At 47.6% G+C, this 23,676-nt stretch overlaps 1 protein-coding gene across 2 annotated transcripts in view; it reads left to right on the top strand.

The window, feature by feature from the left end:
- Farp1 (FERM, ARH/RhoGEF and pleckstrin domain protein 1) overlaps positions 1 to 23,676 on the top strand; it is a 223,976-nt gene that overhangs the window by 34,533 nt on the left and 165,767 nt on the right. The window contains exon 1 of one of the 2 annotated variants that reach the window (XM_038310313.1): positions 9,793 to 9,809. The exons of the other annotated variant lie outside the window; for it this stretch is intronic. The gene's annotated coding sequence lies outside the window, so the exon portion shown is untranslated. Of the gene's footprint in view, positions 1 to 9,792; positions 9,810 to 23,676 lie in introns of those variants that run through there. 2 annotated transcript variants of the gene reach the window in all.

Raw genomic sequence — 23,676 nt, 5'->3', positions numbered from 1 at the left:
AGTCTATAGAGATGTGAGATGGGACAGGCTGCGAAAAAAGCCAGAGGGAAATGCAGGATGTTCTGGGCTGTCAAATAGAAGGAAGGGAACATGGAAAGGTTCATGAAAGATGTGGCATTTAAGATAAGCTTTGAGAAAGGAGGAACGTGCTTCAAGGTTTGGGAAAACAATCCAGGCCGAGAGACAAGGTGGCAGTATGTCCTGAGGTGGCAGTATGTCCTGAGATAGAGATATATCTCCAAAGGTGGCTTAGTGTCCACTTTGTTTGTAGGTGGTGAAATAAATACTTCCGTACCAGGCCGCGTCTGTGCTGTTGAGCTGAGCAATAGGTGGGTTGCCATCCACAGATGGAGATGGGAGGGGCAAAGCCCACGAGGTGTTGAAATAACCTGGAGGAGGCTGGAAGGCAGGTGTGTGGTGTGAGCTGGGGGGTCTGGAAGGCAGGTGTGACGTGAGCTGGGGGGGTCTGAAGGCAGGTGTGTGATGTGAGCTGGGGGGTCTGGAAGGCAGGTGTGTGGTGTGAGCTGGGGGGGGTCTGAAGGCAGGTGTGATGTGAGCTGGGGGGTCTTGAAGGCAGGTGTGACGTGAGCTGTGGGGTCTGGAAGGCAGGTGTGACGTGAGCTGGGGGGGTCTTGAAGGCAGGTGTGACGTGAGCTGGGGGGGTCTGAAGGCAGGTGTGTGGTGTGAGCTGGGGGGGGGGTCTGAAGGCAGGTGTGACGTGAGCTGGGGGGGGTCTGAAGGCAGGTGTGATGTGAGCACCCTATGCTCATTTCTCTCCTGTTGGTGTCATTTCTGGGACCATTTGGAATGTGGTTCCATTTCGGGATTGGTGATGTTCATTTAAAACATAATGTTCTGATTGACATATGATGTGCTGGTGTGCGTGTGTCTGTAGGGACGCTATGAAATCATCAAGAGTGGGTGCATTTGCTAGTCTGAGCTCTGAAGATCTTGCAGCTGGTGCAGCGTCTATTCTGCTAAGCAATGGTTCATTGCATTACCACTGTGAAGTGACTGGCTTACCCCTTAGTGTGTTTTCTGGGACTAAATCCCTGTCATGTTGTGAGTGTCCCCACCACATAGTCCCAGCCCAGTTACTGTGAGAAGAACGAAACCTTAATAAATATTTATTACATGAATTAAGCTTGGAAAATGTTCTAGACCCCTGACTGTCTCCTGACCTGCCTGAGTTGACCCGAGAGCCTCCTGCAGCCTCATTGTGACTGTGATGTAGGCAAAGGTCCCTTTGCTCTACAGAAGACTCTCGGGTGAAGCTTTTAGCGGGAATTGTGTGTCCTGGTTATCCAAGACAAACACTAAGTCGGCCTGGAGGTGTACTTTGATTGACATTGTCCCATGGGTAGGAGCGGAAGAGCTTGCCTTGATGTCCGTGAGGGTAGAACCCTGGATTGATGGCAAACAGTTGGTGTGTAGCCGCTCTGCCGGTGTTGAGACTGCCAAGCATCCCTGGCTACAGGACAGGAGAGACATGAGAGTCACACTGCGTGGCTGGGTTGCCTGGTGGGTGCTGGCGTATAGGCCTGGTGCTCATCAAAGAGGAGGGAAACTGAGGTAGACTGTGGCCAGAGCCTTTCCTCTTCAAGGCCTTAATCATGTAATGAAGGGATCCACAGTCCTGTAAGCGGAGACTGCATGTTGGTTTCCCCGTTGCCCAGATCCGAATAAATCACACAGAGACCATATTAATCACAACACCGCTTGGCCAATGACTCGGGCGTCTTCCTAGTGAGTCTGCTTCAGCAGCTACATGGCATCTGCCTGACTCCGCCTTCTTTTCTCCTCTAGCTCTGCCTGAATTTCCTGCCTTGCTATATTCTGTCCTGGCATAGGCCAAATCAGCGTCTTTATTAGCCAATGGTAATAAAGCAGATACACAGCATATGGAAGGGAATCCCACATCAAAGTCTTTGAACTTAGAGATCAGCCTGCCTCTGTCTCCCGAGTGCTGGGATTAAAGGCGTGTGCCGTCGTGGCCATTTGTGTATGAGGTCAGAGGCTGGCCTAGGTGTCTTTCCTTAGCATCCATTCATCTTGGCTTGGAGCTCTCCCAGTGGGCTCAGCTGCCTGGCCAGCCAGCCCCAGGGATCTGCCTGCCTGCCTTCTCAATCCTGGAATTGCAAACGTGTACTGATACATCCTGTGTTTTGTTGAGGCTTCTGAGACTTGGACTCGTGCCTCTGCGTCGTACAGCTCTCTATTGACTGAGCTATCTCTCTAGCTCCAAAATGAGCCTTTCACTGAGTCACAATGAAACATATTTTCTGTTTGGGTTGGCTGGCCGGCCAGAGAACTCTTGGGGTTTGATTGTCTTTCCCATCTATTCCCCAGCACCAGAGTCACAGAGAGGTGCCACCTAGCCTGACATTTAAAATACGGTTCTGGGATCCTAACTTGATTCCCCATACCTGTGCAGCAGGTGCCTTATCGAAGAAATGATCTCCCCAGCCTCTTGATTTTGTTTTGAGAACAAGCCTCCACGTGTTCAAGGCTGTGCTGGAACTCATCAGGTTTGACTTTGGCTGGCTTTGAACTCATGAACTTCCCACCTCAGCTTCCTGAGTCCTGGGATTACAGATATATGCCCCCAACCCTGGTGTGACATACATTCTTAAATGGCTTTTGTCTGCCTAAATTAGTATGGTCTAGTTCAGGTTGAGTCATAAAGGATGCGTGCTCATTTTTTGTGCCTTGTCTTTGTCAGACGAAAACTGATTTTTTTTCCCCCAGAGAAGAATTCCTAAGTGCTTTAATAAATATTTGGTCTGACAACCCACCTGATGAATTAGATATTCTTTCTTTCTTTGTTTAATTCTTTGTGTCTTTCACCTCATGCCTTTTGATCCCACCCATCTCCCTCCCCAATCCTTAAACAAAGCAAAATAAAATGGGAGAGAAAAAGAGGGGGAACAAAAGGAAGAAGGGGGAAATCTCTTCATGGAAGCTACAGTGTGACACAGCAGGTCACATAGTGAATCATTTTATCCACACATTTTTACATTCAGGCGCTTATTGTAAAGAATCATCGGTTTGGCTCGAGGCCCCTGGTCTCTGCTGCCCCATCAACGCTGGGCCCTCACTGGGACTCTTCCTGGACACCCCGTTGCTGACCTGTGTCACGGAGATCCTGTAACCCTGGGTCCACAGGACTGACACCCCCACCCTGTGCTCCAGCAGATCACAGCTGGGGTGGATGTTGGGGTGCGCCAACACATAGCCCTGGTTCTGAGCCTGGGTAGCAAGGTTGGCCAGCTTGCCAGTTCTCCTCTGTCTCACCACCAGGGTGAGCTCTCCAGCATCGCCCTGGCTAGTTCATCCCTTGCTGCAATGAACAAGGGGCGGGGCCAATTCTCAGGATTTCTAGTCCTAGGTGTCTCCTTTCCCACACCTATACCTTCAGGGCCTGCTCTGCTAAGGTGAGGTGCGGGAGCCTGTTCTGCTGAGGGCCGCAGCTGGTGAGAGGCAGGAACAGCTCTCTGGCTCTTATGACCTCAGACGTCAATGTGTGTGTGCCTGCATCTCTCTCCTGCTCATACACCACAAGACAGATGAGCAATGGGGACCGCTCTCCCATGCTTACATCGGGCCTGGCTCCCCGACACCTCCGCCCGCCGGGTCAGCTCTACTGTGCTGCCCAGGCGAGGTGCAACCTTGGCTGACATCCGGTCCGTTGAGTCCCCTGGCCCCTGCCACACGGTCTGTGGCACAGGTGTTGCTGGAATCTTCGAGCCTGGGCTAGAAAGCCCAAAAACTGCTTTTGATGATGAGCGAGTAATTAAGGATTCTCTTAAGAGACCCAGTGTTATAAAAGGCAGCAGAGAAAGGGGTTCGGGTTAATGGTAAATTAGTTAACTGTATTATGTAAGTCGTAAGAATAAAAGTTCCCTAACAAATCTAATATATATTTAAATTAAATTCATATTCTACAAAGAGTATTTGGTATTTCCTTGCTTACTAAAAATGTCTTTCTTGAGCTGGGTGGTGTGGCGCACGCCTATAGTCCCAGCACTCAGGATCCAGAGGCAGGCAGATCTCTGTGAGTTCGAGGCCAGCCTGGTTGAGAAAGTGAGTTCCAGGACACCCAGGACTACACAGAGAAACTCTGTCTCACCACTGCCTGGTCTGTAAGGCTGACCAGTGTAGCTGTTTTACTCTCCTAACTTCAGGCAAGCTTTATTTATTAAAATACAAATGAAATATCACTAACCCAGAACCACCTACCCAGGGATGGCATCACCCGTAGTGGGCTGGGCTCCCCCACATCAATCATTAAGAAAATGCCCACAAGCCAACCTGATGTAGGCATTCTCAGTTCAGGTTCCCTCTTCCCAGATGACCCAAGTCAACAAACAAACAAACAAAAAACAAAACAATAAAACCCTCAAAACCCAAAGAAAACCCCAAAACCAAAATACAAAACTTGTCAGCAAGTAAAAGTTGCTCTCTAATCTTAAACTGGCCGTTTTCCAGGTTGTTTTGCTTTGAGACAGGGTCATACTTTCTAGGCCAGGTTGGTCTGTAACTCACTATATTCCAGGCTAGCCTTGGTCATGGAACACTTCTACCGTGGCCTCCTGACTGCTGGGATTGCAGGTGTGAGCCACTATGCCTGGCTTAAGTTGTCATTTTTATCAAGTGAGATGAATTTTAAGAGATCTCTATGTTTGTCCAAGTGCCTATGTGTTTAAGCCTGTGTGTATATACTTAAGTGCCAGTGTGCATGTGTATGTATATGTGTCTTGTATGTACGTGTGGGTGAGTGAGCATATGCATGTATATGTATTTGTGCATGTATGAGTGTGTGACCGTGTATGTGTGTACCAAGGCTCAGCAGCCTTTCACAAGGGAGACGAACAGCTCACTCTTGTCTCCTGATAATTATGGATGCTGAGTCATGAGAAAACACGCTTTGTTTTCATTTCCTTCACGCAGGCGCGTGGCAGAGGGAACAGCCAGCTGCCTCCTTTATTTAGAGCGACCTGTCAGAGTGGGAAGATGGGATGTGTGGGGCTTGGTGTATCCCTGTTTCATTTCCTCCTGGTGGTCTCTGTGATATGGTTTGTCAGCAGTCAGTGAAGCAGGTGGTCAGAGAGCTGATGTGTTACAAGGTTGAAGCGCTTTTGTTCCCTGGCTGCCCAGACCCAAATAACCACACAAAAACTGTATTAATTGCAACACTGTTTGGCCAATGACTCAGGCGTATTTCTAGCTAGCTCTTACTTCTTAAATTAACCCATTTCTATTAGTGTATGTATAGCTATGTGGTCATGGCATTCCCTCATTTTCTACATGTCTTGTTTTCTCTATGACTGGCTGGCGTCTTCTTGACTCTGCCCATTCTCTATTTATATCTCTGTTCAGATTTCCTGCCTGGCTTTATTCTGTTAAGCCATTGGCCAAAATAGCTTTATCCATCAGCCAATAAGAGCTAGTTCCAGGGCAGGCTCTAAAAAAAAAAGCTGCAGAGAAACCCTGTCTCGAAAAAAAAAACAAAAAAAAAAAAAACAAAACAAAACAAAAACCAATAAAGCAGTACAGATACAGAAGGACATCCCACATCAATGGAGTCTTTTTTTATTTTTTTGATTTTTCAAGCAAGGTTTCTCTGTGTGGCTCTGACTGTCCTGGAACTCACTCTGTAGACCAGGGTGGCCTCGAACTCATAGAGATCTGCCTGCCTCTGCCTCCCAAGTACTGGGATCAAAGGTGTTCACTACCCCTGCCCAGTGAATAGAGTTTTGTTTTGTTTTGTTTTGTTTTGTTTTTTTTAAGAACCAAATTTAGGAAGATGTCTTCCTTCAATACTCTTGTGGCACATTCTTCAAGTAGCTGTCCACTTAATCATTGCATGTGTGTACATGTGTGTGCATGTTTGTACATGCCTGTGCGCATGTGCGTTGCTGCAAATTCGCATCATGAATTGCGATCGTGGCTAGAGGGACCATCTTGGTTCCTTCTGGCTAGTGTAGTCTCTTCTTACCTGTGCCATCCTTACGTTGCTGATTAGCTACAGTTGGTTGTGAGCATTGGTCAAGATAATTATGAATCGCAATTCAAACATTTAATAGGATAAAACTGTTAGGGTGGTAATTTTTAAGAGTATGGTCTTAATGAATATAGAACTGTAGGGGTCTTTATAGAATCAATGGGGAGCAATAGAAGACGACGCCTGGTATGAGCTTCTTTGTGCATGTCATGCATGTTTGTACCCATGTACATATATCCTCCCACAGGTGCATAAAGTCCCCAAGTCCAACATTTTGTGCAGTAATACTCCTTCTGAGTGTTTTCCGTTCCCTTAGGAGGGTTTTTTTTTTCTCCCTTCGATTTTTAAGAGGAGATAGGCTGATCCAGGGTCAAGTCAGACTTTATACATTCTTTTAAAACACTCTTGTTCTGCTTTGGCTGAAGTTAATAAGTTCAGAATTTTTTTTTTTTAAAGACTGTTTATCTGAAACTTTTGGAAGTTTGAAAAAATTCTTAGTCATAGTTACTTACATAGATGGAGATGAAAGGGAAATTCTGTAATTGTTTTCTCTTGTATTTCCTTTTGGTCTTTCTGTATTTTCTGTAACAGATTGTAAATTTCTTTGTTGTTTAATTTCTGCCCGCTCTTGATTTTGGTTTTGTCTTTTCTTTGTGGTCCTTGTTCATTGTTTTCTGCTCATGTAGAAAAGTCGTTTACTTCACGGAGGGTTTTGTAGGAGGCCATTTCAGTGGGAGACTTAGTTTTGTTTGAGACGGTCTCACTCTTTAGACCAGGCTGGACTGGACCTCGCTATGTAGCTCAGGCTGGCCTCGAACTTGATGCAACCCTTTCATCTCAGCCTCCCAAATATTCATAGTGATCTTATTTTTAAAAAATGCTCATTCAAGCAATGAATTTCTCTAAAATAGGTGTTTTCATTTGCAAGTAATTATCCAGCTTTTGTGTTCCTGTTCCTGTCTGCCTGCTTTATGGTCTGAGAATGTCTAACTCATGCATAGCTAGGACTGCTGTGGTGTGATAGGTAAGTGTTAAAGCTCAGTTATTACTTGAAAAACCGAAATATAATTTAAGGAAATGCATGCATTTTTCTTATTTGGCATTCCCTGGTCTGATCATTTGTCTCCTCTGACCCCACTTCCTGTCCCGACTGTGTCTGAGTTTTGTAAAGGTGGCTTGCAGACTGGTAGCACCTTCGTTTGTTTGTTTGGTATAGGGTCTTTGTAGCTGGGCTGGAGCTTGAACTTAGAGCAAGCGTCCTGCCTTCAGCCTCCTGAGTGCTGGCAGTATGCCCTATATTGTCTTCCGAGGGTAACACCAGTACCATCTGATGTTTGCTGTTAGAAGTGGGTGGGCAGTGGGTGGGCAGGGTTGCTAGTCCTGCACCAGAAAGCCCTCCTTCCCACATGGTCCTCTCAGCTGTGTGTCATTCTGCCCAAACCACATGGTCTCGTGGTTCCTGGGAGGCACTAGCATATATAGCGTGTGGAAGCTTAACTGGGCGCGGACTCCATCTACGCAGCTAAGGGGAGTTGTTATCCGCCCTGTGTGAAGCTTCTCGGTGATGCAGCTGCATTTGGCTCCCCCAAGCTCTTGTAAGTAAGCCCTCACCCTGCTCTGCAAGTGAGTTTGATAAAATTCATCGGTTTACCAAGTTGTGTTGTGGTGGAATTCTCTGGTCAGTACTGGGGAGTAGATGTTCTCATCTTTGGGTGTAACCTCGTGCAGTGGCTCCTGTTCCGGGAGGCCTGCTTGTGAAGGGCTCAACAGCCTGGCATTTGACCAGTTTCCTTGGCCTTCCCTTTATGCTTCTAGTTTTTCAGGAATGCTCCCAGACACGGTGTCTTCTCTGAGCACCCGCCTGGAGTCCCAGTGTAGAATCTGACTAGTAACTAACACATACGCGTTTGGTGAATGGCGTTTGCGCGTGGGTAGCAGGGTTTGTGGGGAGATGAGATGTGAGCAGCTGCAGGTCTTTGATGTCTGCATGAGTGCTCGGTCGCTTGCTCTTTCACCCCAGAGCCATTTTTAGCTCAGTCCCCACACGGCAGCATTGCCTGGTTCTCTGTGATAGCCGGTGTCCAGTAGTACCAAGTTTGACTTTGGGAAGGAGGAGGCATCATCTTGGTGACTCTGGACACTATCTGTTCGGTGTTGCTGTGTCTCTGAGCATTTCCTGAAGCCTGCAGCATTGATTCCGGCGGGACAGTGACTTCACCTGTGTATTGTTGTCCAAAGACTAACTCAGGCCAGGAGGGCCTTCCACAGTGCTAGCTGGGTGCTCTTGTTTGTTTGGTTTTGGTTTTTGAGGTAGGTTTCTCTGTGGAACAGCCCTAGCTGTCCTGGAACTAGCTCTGTAGACCAGCCTGGCCTCGAACGCACAGAGATTCACCTGCCTCTGCCTCCTGAGTGCTGGGATTGAAGACACGCACCACCACAGCCCGGCTCTGGGTGCTCTTTTTCTGGCTCACGGACAGAAGGCCAATAGGCTCCAAGGAGACACACTTAATTCACACGTGCCCTGTGGCCTGTGTGGCCCTGACCCTGGGTTCATGGAGTTTTATCATATTGCCAATAGACATGAGAAAGATTTTCAAACGTTCTGGAAGCTCCTGGTTTAGAATCATAAATAGCTTACCAAACACTATGTAAATGTAATAGTCATCCAGCAAACAAATTGACAATTGCCAGATTTCTTCCATTGGTGTCTGTTGTACAATACATAACATGCTAAATTGCCACCTCTGTCACCGTAGCTGTGTCTACTGGAAAGAGACCCCCAAGATCTGCCTGTTGACATTTCTTTGTAGAAAAGGGGAGAGGGTCATTAGTCCCTCACCTGAGAGTCCAGCCATTCCTTCCTGCACCTGTCTCCCAGCTGTATGTAATTTTGTTCAGGTGGCATGTGGCCTCGTAGTCCGAGGCAGTGTTAAGAGTATAGTGTAGAAGATTTCACTAAAGGGGGGGTGACTCCATCTACACAGCTGTCATCCCTGCTGGGGTGGGACTGTCTGGCTGGTGTGGCTGCATCCAAGCTGGGGTGGCACTGTCTGGCTGGTGTGGCTGCATCCGAGCTGGGATGGCACTGTCTGGCTGGTGTGGCTCCATCCGTGCTGGGGTGGCTGCTTTGGGGGTCACCCATTGTCCCGTGCGCCCATGAAACTCCCCAGTTCTCTGAGTTGGACTTTGTTGGATTCTAGTTTGCTTTTTCGTTGGTGAGTTTATTCACATTTCTCCAGGAAAGATTCTCACCACAGTGTTTTTAGTGGGTTTTTGTGGCACCAAGCTTGACTGATACTTGTGTGAGAGGCAAGGAGAGCATTCAGGAAGCTGTGTGATGGCACCTGGAGAGGCTGAATCTTAATATTCCTGGAGTGGCCATCCCGCACGGGCAGTGGGTTACAACGCCCTGAATATCTGGATCTCATTCCCTGCACATCTGGATCTCATTCCCTGACTGCCACGTGCCAGCTGGGGGGTTCATTGAGCGCTGCCTCCGTTTCCTCATCTGTCACAGGGACTCAGCTCATCTGATGGATGTTGTGAGGATTTAGGGAGTTCAAAAGCCCTTAAGACTACTTGGAGAAAGCACAACGTAAGTGTTGGTTGGTTAGGTTAGATTAATATACCCTGTTTTTGGTAGGTGTGGCCTTATTGAAGGAAGTGTGTCCCTGAGGGGCAGGCTTTGAGTTTCAAATGCTCAAGCCAGGCCCAGTGCCAGTCTCTCTTCCTGATCTGGATGTGGAATGCTCAACTACTCCTCCAGCACTGTCTGCCTGCGTGCTGCTGACTAAATCTCTGAACTGTAAGCCAGTTAAATACTTTCCTTTATAAGAGTTTGCTCTGGTCATGGTATCTCTTCACAGCAATAGGAACCCTAACTAAGACCCCCCGCAACTATACGAATGATTAAGTTAGCTTTATGCTACATTCCAGATGGTCCTGATCGGGAGTGAGCCGGGTAGCCCAGCTTTCATCTCTTGTTCCGTTGGGTGAACTCCAGTCTTTGCTTCTCCCGTGAAGCAGACTACAAGAGTGTGCCATTCCTAGTCATTAATGTTTAACATGGACAACAGTGTTTAATTGAATACCTCATGTGTCAACCAGGCTGACGTTTAGACTCCCTCATTACTACTTCACGAGGGGTTTGGCTTTCTTATTATATATATCTATTCCCTGACATTTCACTATTGTAATTAGTCATCGATTCTCAAGGAAGGACATGGTACCCTTTACCTTTACACTTGTGTTTTTTTTGTGTCTTTGGCTTATGGTAATACAGCACAGTTGATTGTTCAAGTAGGAGTGAAGCCTTTGGAGAGCGGAGTAGTCAGTCTGTCTTTAGTGACTTCATCGTGAGGTGAGGGGAGGCCTCTCATTTATACTTTGTGATTTGGCAAGCTTTACACAAGTGTTTTTTTTTTATGTCAGCGAATAGGACACAAGCTATAGAAACATTTCAGCTTGGGCATTACTTTCCTGTTGGTCACTGTGCTATTTACTGACTGTTTTGAGATAGGGTCTTCAGGAACTGAGGTTGGCCTTGAACCTGCTATTTAGTTGAGAATGATCTTGAATTTATAATCCTCCTGCCTCCACTTCTCAAGTGCTAGGGTTACAGCCCTGTCTCTCTCACTACCCTTATTTTATACAGTGACTGGGTAGATTCTGAGCATCTCGCTTGCTAGGTAGGCACCAGCTGAGCTAGGTAACCAGGCATTGATTTTTCTTAAGTATTCATTCCAGAGAGCATGCAACCTCAACAGAGAATCTTAGATATCATAAGGGCATGCAAAGTTTTTATTGGATACTTCTTTATTAAATAATGAGACTCCTGGGAATATATTGGCTTGATTTAGAAGCAAACTTTGCTTTGTGGCTTTATTAAAGGAAATACCTAGTGGGTTTTGTCGTTGTTTAGTGCGGACCTCTGTAGTTCGTTACTAAGTCTTCCATTTTCTCACGAACTGAAGGAGACATCTTATCTCCCAGGACCTCTGAGATAAGCTCAATTACCTCAAAAGTCAGGACAGCTAATAACTGGCTGGGAGCGAGATCTGAGCTGGGAAGAGCTAGAAGCTGATAGAGCAGTGTCTGCCTACTGAACCCTCAGGCTTGGCCCATCATTTCTAACCTCAGGTGGAGCCTGCCCCCCTGTAGGTCACATCTACTCCCTTCCACTTAACTGGTAAGTTTCTCAAACTAATCAAAAACCTGGACGCAACCATGCTGTCCTTCAGTAGAAGATGGTTAAGCAAACAGTGGCACACCCACCCATTCAGTGGAATCAGTACTCAGCAATATAAGGAAATGAGCTATCAAGTCACAGACACCTTAAAACTATGAGGCTTAGGTAAGAGGGCCGCGAGGCGGTTTGAGTGGCCGTGGCCCCGTAGGCTCATAGTTGCCATTAGGAAGTGTGGTCTTGTTGGAAGAGGTGTGGGACTGGAAGTGGATTTTTAGGTTTCAAAAACTCAGGCCAGGTCCAGTGGCTCTGTGCCTGCTGCCTGAGGATTAGATTAGGATGTAAAGCTCTCAGCTACTTCTCCATCACCAGGCCTGCCTAAGCACGAGGCATGCTCCCCACCATGACGATAATGGACTAAGTCTCGGTAAGGAGCCCCCTCCCCAGCAAAGTGCCTTCCTTTATAAGTGTTGCCGTGGTCATGGTATCTCTTCACAGCGATGGCATGCCAAGACAGCTTTACACTTTGTGGTTCTCATTGATGCTCATCAGGAGAAGAGATAGATAGGCACAGAGTGCTTGTCTGGGTCAAGATTAGGGAAGGATGGATGAATAAACAGAGAACAGATGTTTGGGCACAGTCTTCTGAATGTCCCTGCAGTGGTGGCTTTATTGTACAGTTGTGAAACCCGTGGCGTGTGTTGCACAAACATGAGGCCCCAATGCAAGCAACACACCATAGTTAATAATCACTGTTGGTCCATCTACCACCTGTTAAAGATGTACCACGCTCATGAAAGATATGAACAGGTGGGAAGCCATATAAAGAGAAAGGGTGTATGGGAAATGCTCCTGTCTGTCCAGTCTTTATAAACAATGGCTATGAAAAGAAAAGTCTCTTTATTCAGTACAGACTGAGGTACTTGGTGTCCGTGTGACCGTCTGCTGGGTGGGAACATGTAGCACCAGAGCTAAAGCACTTTCTTACTCTTTGTCCTCCATTCCAGATAGGTTTCCCTTGTCTCTCAGTCTCTACGTTTTTATTTTCTTGCCTCTCTTCACCTGGATTTAGCACCTGGCCAGCTCCAGCATGCTTAGTGAACACAGTTGAGCACAGAAGTGTGCTTAGTGAACACAGACAAGCACAGAAGTGTGCTTAGTGAACACAGACGAGCACAGAAGCGTGCTTAGTGAACACAGACAAGCACAGAAGTGTGCTTAGTGAACACAGATGAGCACAGAAGCGTGCTTAGTGAACACAGACGAGCACAGAAGCGTGCTTAGTGAACACAGATGAGCACAGAAGCGTGCTTAGTGAACACAGATGAGCACAGAAGCGTGCTTAGTGAACACAGACGAGCACAGAAGCGTGCTTAGTGAACACAGATGAGCACAGAAGCTTGCTTAGTGAACACAGATGAGCACAGAAGCATGCTTAGTGAACACAGTTGAGCACAGAGCGTGCTTAGTGAACACAGTTGAGCACAGAGCGTGCTTAGTGAACACAGTTGAGCACAGAGCGTGCTTAGTGAACACAGTTGAGCACAGAAGTGTGCTTAGTGAACACAGTTGAGCACAGAAGCGTGCTTAGTGAAGACACTTGGGCCACCACTGATCCTTAAAAACCATTTGTGGCCGGGCGGTGGTGGCGCACGCCTTTAATCCCAGTACTCGGGAGGCAGAGGCAGGCGGATCTCTGTGAGTTCGAGACCAGCCTGGTCTACAAGAGCTAGTTCCAGGACAGGCTCCAAAGCTACAGAGAAACCCTGTCTCGAAAAAACCAAAAAAAAAAAAAAAAAAAAAAAAAACCCAAAAAAAAAACATTTGTGTTTCTCCCTTTCCCATATAGCACTGCTCCACGTAGCTCAGGGTGGCCTCCAATTCACAGTGATCCTGTGATCTCCTCTCAGGCTCTAGAATTACAGGTGTGGACCCCTACATCCAACCTGTTCCCATTTTCAGGGTCCAGCTCAGGTGGCAGATCCTCAGGGACTGCCCTGTGTCTGAAGTAAGCGTGCGGCTCCACAATCAGCTTGGAGCACCTACTCCTCCCTCACTTCCTCTCTCTTCCACCTTCATAAGGACAGAGCCGTCTTGATGGGAAACAAATCACGGCTGCCCATCCTGTAAAGTACCCGTGCAATGGCTGCATTGCGGGGAGCCCTGCAAATACCTGCTAATGGTGATGAGCCCATCACGGTGACCCTCAGGTGACAGTATACCTTAGATGTCGGGTGACTGTCTGTGTAGATGCTGAGTGAGTGAATCTGGAAACAGATTTGCCTCCACTGTGGGCCAGGCAGCCAGGGGTTGGGCTCTCCCCACATTTGGAGAGGCTGTCCTGTGTCATTTAGGAAGAGGACTTTTTGGCAAGAGCCTGTGATTAGAGAGCGAGTTTGGCTCAGCCTAAGAAGTGTGCCCAGATGACATTGTTGGGACTTTGTTCTTGGGACACTGAGAGGGGCCCGCAGCTGTGGCGCCCTTACAGGAATCCGCTTGCACCTGACATTCTCTTCACCCTGGCTGTCCTGGTTCGCTTTTTTTGTCAACTTGACACAGCGTAGAGTCATCTGGGCAGAGGAACCTCCATCAGACTGGCCTGTGGACAAATCTTTGGGGGCATGTTCTTGATTAATGATTGATGGGGAGGGCTCTGCTACAGGAGAAGTCAACCCTGGCAGGTGGTCCTGGTGTATACAAGAAAACAGGCTGAGTATGTCTGGGGGAGCAAGCCAGTAAGCAACATTTTCTCATGGTTTCTACAACAGTTCCTGCCTCAGATTCCTGCCCCGACTTTCTTTGATGATGGATGGAATGTAAACTCTAAGATAGATGAAAGAAGAAACGAGCTCTCCCCGCGCCCCCTCCGGATTGCTTTTGGTCATTTCAGTAGGTAGCAGATTAACACTGACTTTTTTACATGGAGATGAAATAGGGCTGAAGGAATGTTTGGCAATCAGAATCTGCAACTGACTATCTTCAGAATTTGAATTATTGTTTTGTTTGGTTGTTTTCTGGGTTTTTCTTTTCCTGCCCTGGTTTCCTGCTCCCCTGTGGGGAGAAAGGGGCTTTCATTGTCCAGTTGCGTTTTTGCCATTGCACATCCTTGAAATGCCACGCGTGCACTCGAATCAGTGGGAGTGTCAACAAAGGTAGCATCTTCGCTGAGAGAAGATTAGAGTGTAAATTGAGAATTGATTGGCGTGGGTTGGCCTCTTTTCATGCTATGAGCTGTGGGAAGCAGACACTTTCTTCAGCGTGTGTGGAGGTTTCCCGGGCAGAGAGGTGAGCTCTTGGCGGTCAGTTTGTGTTGATGATGGGCCTACACATTGTGTCGCGTTGACCCTCTGAGCATCAGAGCTGTGGCATCGAGACTGATTCCCAGCTGGGGAGGTGGCGTATACCTGCCATCCCACCACATGGGGCATTTGGGAGAGAGAAGGGAGGGTCGAGAGTTCAAGGTCATTGTCAGTTGTATCATGAGTTCCAAGCCAGTGGAGGGACTGTGGGGTCCTGTCTCAATAGAGCAGAAATGAACAGTGAGTCCTAGGCTGGAGCCTGCATTGAACCTCTCAAAGGCTTCCTAAAACACAGACATGGGTGGGTTCTGGCTGAGATGAAGAACTGGTGTGTCTAATGGGCTCTCAGGTGGAACTGCTCTTGTCTGACTCAAGAGTGGCTCTGCAGAGATGGCAGGTGAGGAAGGGAGTCCAGAGTGCCCAGACTCCCTGCCCCACTGACTTAGAGTCCAGGTCCACTCTTCCGTTGAAACAAAAGACCTGATGTCACATCACAGGAGACGTAGAGCCCTTTCTGTGCCCCTGGTACCTGGAATCTTGCTGTCAAGGCAGGAAGAGGAGAAGGGCCTTGACAGCGTGTGAATATAAGTTAGTAATACACACCTAACTCCAGGGGAATAGAGTGAGGGAAAGAGGAGAGGAATCAGGAGGGGTCTGCTGGAGGTGGGGACAGCCCTGCAGGAGGGAGGGGCGAGCACACAGTGTCATGTCACAGGGCCCAGTGGAACAATGACTGAAGAATCGTGAGGTGCATAGCTGGGCTTCTGGACGTTTTACTTGGCATTGATTAGACTCAGGTTTTTAGTTAAGGACATGGACATTTGAATTTTTTTTCTTCCCTAGGGTACAAGTACTGGAGACCCAAAATTTGATTTCTGAAATAATGTGTGAAAACACTAAAAGAATAGAAATGTTCCTTTTGTTCAGTTTCTTTAGAAGTGTTCTCTAGAAATTTTTGGGACCTGGCTACTGGCCATTGTTTTATTAAATCTATACAAGTAACAAATCTTTACAGTGTACAAGAGCATTATCCCACAAGTATTTAATTTACATTTAATTAAAATAAATATTTTTCCCCAGACGCTCTCGTGTGCTGCAGGGTCATTATGTAGCTAAGAATGACCTTGAACTTCTGATGCTTCTGCTTCTCCTGCAGGAATGCACCCGGCACTGGTTTAAAGCAGTATACCACATTACCTGTTCTTAGTGTTTGCTTTGGTCGCTGATTTCAGTTGTATTTTCTTAGTCCATCTTTCCCTCCCAGCTGCTGAGATAGACCATGCCTCGCAGAGATGACCCTGTTTTTGGACAATCAGCAGCTCAGAGCCACCCTCCCTTCTGAACCACCTGGGTGGCAGACAGTTGTTTCTCTTGCTCATATAGGAAAATCTGTCAGCTGCCATGGCTGCTGCTGAGCACTCTCAGAATGCCGTTATAAAGTGCCCAGGAGAAGCCAAGCTGAGCTGTGTGGTCTCTGGAGGTGCTGTCCCTGGCAGGCAGAGGTCTGGTTTGTTTCCACCCACCCCCTCCTCCTGGGGCCTGGCAAAGGGATCAGTAATACAGGGTGTCTTTGTCCTGGTAGTTCCCAGCTCCCACAGGCAGAGCAGATGGACTGATCTGTTGGGGACGGTCACACGCTCTCTGTTCACTCTGTGCTGCCAGGTGTCTGACACACCTGACTTTGGTCCCACAGCATGGCACTTGCACACTCCTGTGCTCTCCATGTGTGGCTTCCAGAGATGTCCCAGGGGCTCCAGGTGGCAGCCTCTCCGCTCCTGCCAATCTTCCTCTGGGGTTTCTCCTGTGAGGAACAACTTAGGATGCGTTTGTCTTAAGCTGGACCTTGTAAGCCGCTTACTTTTGAAACTAGACGGGGAGGACTGCTGTGTGTAAACAGTCCTTTCCACCATTTTGATTTATTGTCTCTCTTCACTGATTCTATGTCATAGATTGATGCTCTAGATAGGGCTGGAATCCTCAGCAGTACCAAGAAAGGAAAAGTTATTTACGTATATCGTAGTAGGTAATATAGGGCATAATTTTGCAAAAATGAGGTTTTTTTAATTGCATTTGTTTGTGTGTGTGTGGCCAGAGGACAGCTGTCAGGAGTCGACTTTCTCCTCTCATGGGGGTCCTGAAAATCATACAGTTTGTCAGCAAAACACCTTTACCTGATGACGCGTCTCATTGTCCTGGCTGTGCGTGCGTGCGTGCGTGCGTGTGTGTGTGTGTGTGTGTGTGTGTGCGTGTGTGTGTGTGTGTGCGCGCGCGTGCGCGCGTGCCCACATGTGGGTGCTCATACGAAGGCTAAAGGGTGACTGAAAATAGTTTTCTCTATTGCTCTATACCATGTTTTATCTATCTATCTATCTATCTATCTATCTATCTATCTATCTATCTATCATCTATCTATCATCTATCTATCTATATCTTTTATTTTTAAGGCAGGATCTCTGGCTGAACCTGGGGCCTGCTATTTTATCTACTTGGTTCCTGTCTCCTCCCCCACCCATTGCTGGGGCTGCCGTGCCTGGCCTTTGTGTGGGTTCTTGGGATCCAATCTCACATCCTCACGTTTATGTAGCGGGCTTTCTTTATCGCTGAGCCATTTTCCCATTTCTGTTTCACAAGACTCAAAACGTCAGGAAAAACATACAATAAAGAATGAGTTTCAAATCTACCCCACCCCATCCCCTCCCCCCCCAGTGTTAGCCTTCACCAGTGTGCTGCCCAGTCTTGTGTGAGCTTGACACAAACTAGTTATTTGAAAGACAGCAGCTTCCATTGAGAAACTGTCTAGCTGTAAGGCATTTTCTTAATTAGTGATCAGTGGGGGAGGGCTCAGCCCGTGGTGGGTGGTGCCATCCCTGGGCTGGTGATCCTGGGTTCAATAAGAAACCAGGCTGAGCAAGCCTTGAGGAACAGGCCAGTAAGCAGCACCCTCCATGGCCTCTGCATCAGCTCCTGCCTCCAGGATCCTGTCCTGTTCAGTTCCTGCCCTGAATTCTTTCAGGGATGAACAGTGCTGTGAAAGTGTGAGCCAAACAAACCCTTTCCTCCCAACTTGCTTTTTGGTCATGGTGTTTCGTTGCAGCAATAGAAAGCCTAAGTAAGACAACCAGGTAGCTGCAGCAGTGCATCAGCCTGCTTCCTAATGCTTTGCTGTTCTTCTAGACTCTAGAATCTAGAGGGTTCTGTGTCCGTAGGAACCAACACAGACTCCTACGGTTTAGACGTAAAATGCCTCCCAGTGTAGACAGAAGTTTCTGTCCCACCCAGTCCCACAACCATTCAGTCCCAAACATACAGAGACTTATATTAATTATAAACTGTTTGGCCTATTGCTCAGGCTTATTACATGTAGGTGGCCTTTGAGCCTTTGCTTTAGAAGGAAAATAGGATGACGTGTGTATCATCTTTTGTCTCTGGCCTCCTTTATGTTATAAAACCTTTTATGGGGGGCCGTGGGGGTTCCTCCACATCGTATATCAACACTGATTTTCTTGTTGTTGAATAATGTTCCCATTGTGTAGATGTTGCCACACTTTTGTTTCTGTACCAAGCCAGTTGATGAACATTTGGGTCCACCCACCCACCCACCCACCCATCCATCCATCCCATCCATCCACCCATCCACCCATCCATCCATCCACCCACCCACCCACCCACCCACCCACCCACCCACCCACCCACCCATCCATCCATCCCATCCATCCCCCACCCACCCACCCATCCATCCACCCACCCATCCACCCACCCATCCATCCACCCACCCATCCATCCATCCATCCACCCACCCACCCACCCATCCATCCATCCACCCACCCACCCATCCATCCACCCACCCACCCACCCACCCATCCACCCACCCACCCATCCACCCACCCACCCACCCATCCATCCATCCACCCACCCACCCATCCATCCACCCATCCATCCATCCACCCACCCACCCATTCATCCATCCATCCATCCATGTTTCTTTGTCTTGGGGAGATGCCTAGGAGTGAAATTTGAGTTATTAGGGGAAGGGTTTTATGGATTGGATGCTAAATTTATGAGCAAACTTTTAAAAAGCTTCCAAAATGTTCTTCACCCTGTGCTGTTTTTATTCCCATTGGCAGTATGGAGGAGTTCCCATTTCTTTACATTCTTGATAACACTTACTATTGTCTTTCTAAAATTAGAGCCATTATAGTGGATATACAGTATACCCTGCCGTGGTGTAATTTGTATTTCCTAATGATTAATGGTGCTGGCCATCATACATCTCTGGAGACAGACCCTATCGCCGTTTTAAAACATGAAGTTTCCGCTGTTTTTGGTTTCTACTTTTCCTACCAGGTTTTAGTTGTATTCTTTGATTTCAGGAGTTTTGAGGTCTTACAGCTGTTATAATTGTTTCAGCCTTTCTCTGACAGTGTAAGTGACTTCTGAATGAATGATTTTTTTTTTTTATTGATTGTGGCTACTTATTTTCTTGAAGTTTATCTTCTAGTAGTTTCTTTTTAGAGGGCGTGAGTCACGTTCCTCGGAGTTCTCACCCATTTGGCACATTAAGCTGATTGTATGTGAGTGTATCTTTGCCCTTGCTTAAATTTTTGAGTCTTCAAATGTTTGAGGTTATTTTTGGCACTTAGTCTTTAGATGTGGCTGTGGAGAAATCATGCCTTTGTTCTCTGTTCTGAGCTTCTTGCTCAGGTGCCTAAATAATTTTTCATTTTCGAAGACCCATGAAGTGTCTCGGTGGTGGTCGTTGACTTACTATTAGGATGTGGTTGCTTTTGAAGAAGTTTTTAAATTTCCTATTATTGCATTTGTTTGTATGTTTGGAGCTGTAACATGTCTTGTGAAGGTCAGTTTTCCCACCAGCCTGTGTGGAGCATGAATTCTAATTGGTCTTAATAATAAAAACTCCGAGTCAGATATAGGGGTAAACGGCTGAAAGATCAGAGAAGCAGAGCAGCCAGCTACTAGTTCTTAGCTCCACCGAATGCCTGGCCTCTGTGGCTGACGAGTGTGGCTGGCTCTGCACTCGGATCTTCAGGCAGGCTTTGTTAACAGCACAATCTCACCACGCTTGTGTGTCCCAGGTGCTGAATCGAGTCATTAGCCTTGGTGGCAGGTGCTTTACCTACTGAGCTGTCTCCCATCCTCAAATGTGCTTTTTTACACTGAAAACTTATCTTCTATTTCTGGAATGTTTTCCTAAATCATGCCCCAAACAACTTTTTTTTTTTTTTTTTTTTTTTTTTTTAAACTTTGGTCCTTCTTTCCCGAGTCTTCTGGGGCATGCAGATCACACCTTGTCTTCTGTATCTTGTTTTTTCTTGTTTTCAGCCCTTCTATCTCCCTTAAGCACTTCCCGTAAGTGCCCACGATTTCATCAGAATACAGCTCCTCTTAGTGGCTTTCCGGCTTTCCATTTGGCCAGCATTTTTGGGATACTGGCTGGAGACTTTTTATTCCAAATCTCCAAGACTTCAAGTGGGTTAGCTCGTGGGTTGTCTAGATACTGGAATATTTTGGGATGAGCTCTTAGGCTCCAAACACAAGGTGGCTTGCCGTTCCATCTTATGTGGATAGCCCAAATGTAAGTGTTGAGTGTTCTAGTCTGTCACACAGGGTGCAATTTGGAATTTTCCACTGGGGCCATCATGGTGCTTAGAAAGTTTTGGGTGTGGGCCATGTTCTTGCACATCGTTAGTCCTGTTGCTAGGAGACAGGGCAGGCAGTGATTTTGAGGTCAACTGGTCTACCTAGCAAGTTCCAGGGGAGCCAGAGTTACCTAGTGAGATGCTGTCTACCAAAGTTTTGGATTGGTAATGTTTCAGATTTGGGGTTGGGAGTTTTATTCCTGTTTTTACCACACGGTGTGCCTCTGCTTGTTTCCTGCTGCTGTCTTGGTTTCTGCTAGGTCCTTATCTGCTTTTGTGTGTGACCTCATTCACTTTATGAAGCTTCATGGATTTATGATGGTGTGTTTGGGCAGTTTAGCGGGTGGAGCTGCCTCGAGCCGCAGACCCTCCTGTCTCTGCCCTGCCTCCAGGTGTTCAGATTTCAGTTGTGTGCCACCGAGTCCACTCTGGGCAAAATTTCAATCTGTTGCAAGTGACATTTCAGTTATTGGTGACATCCTGACATTTGTTATGACTGCTTTCTGTTTCATTTTGAGACAGGGTGTCTTGCTATGTAGCCCTAGGCTGGCTCCAAACTTAACTGTGCTCTTGGTTCTGCCTCCCAAAAGCTGGAATTTCAGGTGTGTTCCGCCCTGGCTTTCTTCTCCCAGAATCTTATCAGGAGCCATCTTGGTTAATAGAGGAGGGTTTGTTTTTCCTTTTGCTTTGTTTGTTTGTTTGTTGTTTTAACAGCTAGCTGTTTGTAGGAATCTCACACACAGGAGGTTGCTAGGGCTCTGTCCCTACTAATGGGTGTTCTTCTGCCTTCTGGTGTGTATTATAGAAACACTTGGTGAAGACTGGCAGTCTTTATCCTGTGGTCTCAGCCTTCCTCTTGCCTCAGTGTGAGATTTTCCCCTCTCCATATGGCTTGCTTATGGGGTTCCTGCCTATGCCCAGGGAAGCTGCTCTGCACACCTGCTCATGCCACTCTGAGAACACCACTGCCCCTGTAGCCAGGGGTGTTCTGTCTGTTTAGGAAAACCAGGCTTTCCATTGGTCTGAGATCTGCAGCAGGCACGTCCCATCTCTCTGGCCTTCCCTGAAGTCTGGCCACCCCTTGGGAGTCCAGATGTCTCCGCATCTCAGGGAAGGAGTGTGTGTTTTATGTTGAGCTCCTTATTACTTTTGGGTGAGTTCCAAGAGGAACTCTTTCAGCAGGGATATTGCGGCAGGGCAGCTCTTGCTTGTTTCTCTGCCAGACAAACCTTTTGTTCCTTTACTCAGTTGAAGTAACGTTTCAAGGAGCCGTGAGGAGCAAGGCAGCTCTGTAAGCTCCTAACTTTCAGATGTGGAATGCCACAGTCCTGGTAACTTGTCCTCTGTTGATGGTCCCTCGGGGAATTCTGGGGCTGAGAAGTCAGCAGAGTTAACGTATGCACAGGCTTGTTTCCCCAGAAGACAACGTTGCAGGATTGTGGGTTTCTCAGTTTGGATGTGCAGCACTTGAAGCACCCTGTGACGTTCTCTGGGCTCGCTTAGCCTGTGTCTTTGGAACCTGCCTGGGTTTCCATGTGAATCCACATGCTAGCACGTGAACGGAAGGGAAGTGAAGATACTCAGAAGTAGTACAGGAGTGGGGTCAGCTGAGGGCTGTAGAGAAGGAAAGATAAGATACCAGGTCTCCTCAGCACAGACTCTAGCAGAGGCTTAGATGCCTACGTGCTAAAAGAGTGTACGCACAACCGCACAACCGAGGGTCTTGGGAATGAATGCCTTCCTCTCAGGAGATAAGGACAAAAGGTGTGTGTTTGTAGGCAGGGCTGGGGTGGGGGGGGGATGGGAGAGCTGGGAGGGTCGGACTCTAACTCCAGCACCTTGCTTGGGTGGGGGATTGATGTGGGAGAATAGGGTCCCTCCCTTCCTGCCTGGCCTCGGCTCCCTGGCTGGGGTTCAGCACTCAGTAAACACACACACACACACACACACACACACACACACACACACACACAGGAGGCTGGGAATAGGGAAGAACCACTTGACTGCAAGTGTAGTCTGCTCAGATTATATTTTTTTTAACCACAAGACCAAATAAGAACACATCTGTGGAAGTCATTTTGCATGGTTAATGGAGACAATCTTGAGCCCAATTGACTTCATACATCAGCAACCACACCTGACTCATTGAGCACCCTTGGGTGTTCTGTCTTCCACTCGACAGAAGATACCATGCTCAGAACGGTAGTTTGGCAGTCATGTCTCGCAGTACATTGAAGTGAGCTGCTAGAGCCTAGGCCGCACAACCAAGCAGATTAAAGTAGGAGTTTGGTGAACGTTTATTTGTGTCAGAGACGAAAAGACATCTGCTGAGTAGAATCTGCAGTGGGTGTGTAGGAAGGAGTGGCCTGTCCTCCTAAAGCCAGTCTGTAACTCACTGTTCCCTATCCTGGGACCCAGCCTTTCAGGGTTCTATTAGAAATCAGTAGTGGCCTCTCACCTGTTTTCATTGTGGGGTGATGGGGGTGGGACAAGCAAGTGGCAAGGAACTTACTAAAATGTGCTCATGTCCCTTTCTGGTGGGTCATGGGATGTAGATCCTAATCATTGGAGTCAGTGATGCAGATGGTGGGCAGGGCCCTGTGATCTGCTCTGGTGTCTCTGGACCACTCTGTGTATTTGAGATTATGAAGGGGTCAATGATATCGATTGTGGGCAGGGCTCTGTGCTCTGCTCTGGTGTCTCTGGACCACTCTGTGTATTGTGAGATTATGAAGGGGTCAATGATATCGATTGTGGGCGGGGCTCTGTGCTCTGCTCTGATGTCTCTTGACCACTCTCTATGTATTTGAGACTGTGAAGGATTTTACCGTGAAGAGATGTAAGCCCCGTTAGGAAGCTCTGGAGAAACTTCTGGGGACTTGCCTCTACAGGAGAGGGAGCAGGATGAGCTGGGCAGGGAACCTACTGGAATGAGGCTTACCAGCCAAGGTTCAGAGTTGGAGCGTGGTTGTCTCAGAGGCGGCAGATGCAGCCTCTGCTCCATGCCTGCCACCTCGTGACCCTGTGACGCCCCCTTCTTGGCCGTCTCTGTCACTCAGTGTCTCTGTGTCCTCCCTCCTTTCTTTCTGGTTCCTTGTCCTCCATTGACCCTCATGATGAGACATGGCTTCTGCTTTTGGGGGTTCTGTAATCACCCCGTTTGTTCATACCCATGATTTTTACTTATACAGTGTACTGGCTGGTTTTGTGTGTCAACTTGACACAAGCTAGAGCCATCAGAGAGGAAAGAGCCTCGGATGAGGAAATGCCTTCTTGAGATCCAGCTGTCGGGCATTTTCTCACTTAGTGATCAGTGTGGGAGGGCCCAGCAAGTGGTGGGTGGTGCTGTCCCTGGGCTGGTGGTCTTGAGTTTTATTAGAAGGTGGACATGGGACGCAAGCCAGTAAGCAGCTCTCCTCTATGACTTCTGCATCAGCTCCTGCCTCCTAGTTCCTGCCTTGTTTGAGTTCCGGTTCTGACTTCTACAGTGATGAACAACAATGCTGAAGTGTGAGCCAAATAAGCCCTTTC

This window comes from Arvicola amphibius, chromosome 13, assembly GCF_903992535.2.
Source record: "Arvicola amphibius chromosome 13, mArvAmp1.2, whole genome shotgun sequence".
Lineage (NCBI taxonomy): Eukaryota > Metazoa > Chordata > Mammalia > Rodentia > Cricetidae > Arvicola > Arvicola amphibius.
Note: the sequence above shows the minus strand (reverse complement) of the source record. Positions and strands in the feature narration are given on the sequence as shown.